Here is a 4264-nt window from a genome sequence, read left to right as displayed (position 1 = left end):
AGGGGATCGCCCCCATCGACCCCGTCGCCTTCGCCGGATCGCCTTTCGGCGTTGCCAGGCCTCCTCCCCGCCGCCTATCTCCGGCTCGCCTCCCCTCTCGCTCCTCTTCCCCGACCCGATCAGGATCGTGAACGAGCAATGAGCCCGATGCCCCCCTTCACCGGCGCCTTCACCGTGCGCCACCACCACCGCCTGAAGACCTCGCCGTCGCCGGACCTTGCGTCGCCTCCTCGTATCCCTTCCCGACTCGCGTCCTCAAGCCAGGCCGACCCCCTTATCGGCAACGCTGTGAGATGCCCCCCGTTTCCCTCCTCTTTCCACCGCGTTCACCGCGCTGCCTGCCGTGCCCCTCGCTGCGCGCACGCCCACCACCGCGCCAGCCCCCGCTCCGTGCACGACCATAGCCGTGCCCGCGCCGTGATCCCCTTTTCCGCCCTGCCTTCCCGCGCTCGCTGCGGTCCCGATTCTCCCCCGCGCCCTCATTCGGGGGCGCCGGCTGCCCCTGCCCCGCTGCTCGCCGCCGCGCCTCGCCACCGCTCTACGGCTACGTTACTACTGCGCCGCGGCCGCCGCCTCTTCCCGCTGCTCCGCCAGCGCCGAAGCTCCCGGTTGGCTCCGCCACTGCTCATGTTTAACCGCCGGCCTAAATGGCCTAACCCCCCGGCAAATGAACTCCCAGTAACCCACTGACACTGGGACCCACATCCCCTAATTAACCATTTAATAAAGTAAAACTCTTAAATTAACATTAGTGTATGACATGTGCGTCCCCTGTTAATTAAACTGATTTAATTGAAATCTATTAACTTCGAGTCTATGACATATAACTACTTGGGTAAACCCTAGCAGTAGCGTGGGTATTTTGCCTATCAGTTGCGCAGGATACCGCACTACTGATAAGGCGCTACAGCTAACATGTAGAAGTAACGCGTGTCATCCAACACTACTGCTGTACATGGCTAGCAGTAGCGAGCTTTAGTGCAAAGCGCTGCTGCTAATATCTGCAGTGCTTTTCAGCACAAAGTGCTACTGGTAAGGAACCGCTACTACTAACTTTATTCCCCTTGCTACTGCTAGTTTTATTAGTTTTCTTTTCTGCATATTTCTTTTGTTTTTGAACAGGCATTATACAATAATATTTAGCGTATGATACACATACAAATGTAATCATAGCATATACATACAAATAGTCTCATCAAATCATGTCATCATCATAATTATCATCCATCACAAAGGGGTCTCTCGTCATCATCTCGAAAATAGCGATACAAGTCTCGATTACTTGCAACTACATCATCATCCATCTAAACAATGATATACACGAGAAGAGCTATCACTATGAGTGAGAGCGGAACTATGCAGTACATGAGTTTGTATCCCTCTCTCGCATTAGCGTGAACCTAAACTAACTACTGGTTGTCGCTCGGAAACCGGAAACCGGTACACCTGGGCCTGACACTCCGGCCACTCGTCGTATACTCCTGGCATAGCACTTCTTCGCCATCAATGATCTATGCACCTGCATCGTCACATGAGTCGATGATATGCAACATATATAGTTGAGCAACAGAAAGAGACAGACTTGGCAAAAATAGAAGCAACATATCATAAGCATAAATAACAAAGTTCATCATACCCAAAATGCCCTAACTAGAGTAATCTTCGCTAGTCGAGGAGGACGGTTTAATTACATCACAAATAATGTTTCGTCTTGTATAACTCAAAGTTCCGTCATACAGAAAGTATGAACTAAACGGACACATTGTCATATGTCGACAATCACTCCAACATGTCGTGCCATCGATCCAAGTCAAGGAGATTGTCCCCGAGCTTAGTGAAAGGCTTCAGGTCGAGACGCTGAGCGGCTACGCGTGTTCGGACGTCTTCCCTCGACATTTTTCCTTCTTCATAGAACATCCCTATTTTTTCGACGACCTCCTTCATGATGATTTGGGCAAGTTCGCACTGGAAGTGATAGAACTCATCTTGAAGTCGATGATTCTCGATATCTCCTAAGTTCTTTGCCCATTGAGAATATGGGCATCGCCGAATCTAGGTGTTGTGCAAAGGTTCTGGTGATCCCGTATGTACTCCGTCATACGGTGTAGGACATAGGATCCATCATTAAGAGAATCACTCGGTTGCTGGATGCAGCAGAAGTCGGTCTTATGGCTGAAGGCGGGCCTGCCGTCCCTTTTCTTCTTGTCCTTGACCTCTTCAACCCGTGCACCATAGTAAAACATAGCACTGTCGAGAACAAACTTGATGTGGGTGTAATCCTTTTTGTTAATGTTCTTCGACGAGTCCAAGTAAAGAGCGTGGGAGTATCGGGGGTAGAGGATGATGAGGACGGCGCGCCCGCCGCTGCGCAAAATAAGTACACCTCAAATTAATTAGCCTCCACCGTGCAAATCAATGACTGAAATCGAAGGAAGGATATCCGCGCGGATGACTTACAGGGGATGATAAGGCACGAGAATCACCTCCTTGTCCTTATTTACAAGCATGAAATTGACGATGTATTCTGGATGGCGGTTGTACATGGGCACAGGGTGAATCCTGGCGAGAGCTGGCCATTGGCGCGCACAAGTAGACGACAACGTCCCCGACGAAGAGCAACCCGGCCAGCTCGCCTCACTCTCCTTTGATTAGAAATGGAAGATCGGGAAGAAGCAGACTTGAGCTTGCAGGGAAAGGATAAGGTGCCGATTAAATGTGTAATAATCTGAGGAGATCGGGAAGAAGCAGACTTGAGCTTGCAGGGAAAGGATAAGGTTCATATGTAGCTACTTGTGTTGCAATCCTAAATGTGTAATAATCTGAGGAGATCAAATGCAGATGGGATCTAGTTGTTTCCAAACATAATTGAATATCTAACTGATTACAACAGGTAGCTTAACTGTGTTACCTGTGATTGAAACACAAGCTAGAGACGTATCGATCAGCCTATATCCCCACCAATGCGATCTCCATTACAAATGAACAAATCTGTTTGGAAACACAGCTTGTTTATCACGGAATTAGACCAGCTATTAACATTGGCTTATCCGTTAGTCGCGTCAGGTCTGCTGCTCAGTTGAAACCTATGAAACAAATCTGTGGTACTTCAAAACTGGAATTGGCACAGTATCCCGAAGTGGCCGCCTGGCCGCCTTCCCTCAATTTGGGTCAGACCTTGCCTTCACCTCCAGGCTTTATTCTGTTACCATATCCCCTGCTGTCACCCGCTTCCCATAATCCCCTTCCTCTCTAATCTCATTTACTTGTTCGGTTAGCCCTAGGGAAGCACACATGCAATATTCAAAAGCATTTAAACGTTACAAAAAATATCTACTCCTATGTTGTAAGCATTCAAGCTTACAAAATAGTACAGTGGGGTACATTTAACATAACAGTGAACATTTTCATGTCCTGGTGATCTGATACTTTTATTTCCACTACAGTTTTCCTGTGATTCAAACAGGATCTGAAGGCATTAGGCATTACAAAAAATAAAACAAAGAACAGATTGAAGCATATGTGTGTATCTATCTAGAAGAGGTCGACACTAACTCGAACCCGACCTAGTGAAGGATGTGAGGCCTCCGCCGCTCACCCTGCACGGCGTTGTGCACCACGACGCACAGACGCACTACCTCTTTCCTCATTCCCGCCTCGGCACCATGCTGCCTCGAGCCTGCCACGGCAACTCCCATGTGTGGCACGGATCTAACTGTCATGGTATATAAAACATCTGTATAAAAACATTGCACACAAGCGCTTAATTCTCCGATCACTAATTCTCTATTTGAATCTGCTGGAGAAGAACTCACCAGGGCATTAAGCTATCTGTTCTCTACAAACATAGATTCCAAAGATTTAGGTACTTACATATTTCTTCCAAAAAGAGAAACTTTATCAACTGAAGAGGAAAGTGAATCCTGCAAATCGACGAAATGGATATATTAATTTGTAACAATTTCCCCTAAAATGCTAAAAAAATTGGACCTTTTCATCATGCTATCATGGACTTACTCTTTTAGGATTATCTCTGTAGTTAACAGACTGTGAACGTCCCATCTCTGAACTTCCTAGACAGTAGACTCCATAGGACACGATTGTTTACTTCCAATCCCCAAGATAAGATGTGACATCGAGTTGGTGTACATATCAAGCGATAACATGATTTTAGTTAAATCAAAGTCAATATAATTGTAGCTTACCTCAAGAAGCCTCCCTAGTAGCGATACTCATCATAGATAGGAGTACCACCACATAGCCACTG

The sequence above is a fragment of the Triticum urartu genome, unplaced genomic scaffold, assembly GCF_003073215.2.
Source record: "Triticum urartu cultivar G1812 unplaced genomic scaffold, Tu2.1 TuUngrouped_contig_414, whole genome shotgun sequence".
Taxonomy (NCBI): domain Eukaryota; kingdom Viridiplantae; phylum Streptophyta; class Magnoliopsida; order Poales; family Poaceae; genus Triticum; species Triticum urartu.
This window is presented reverse-complemented; position numbering follows the sequence as displayed.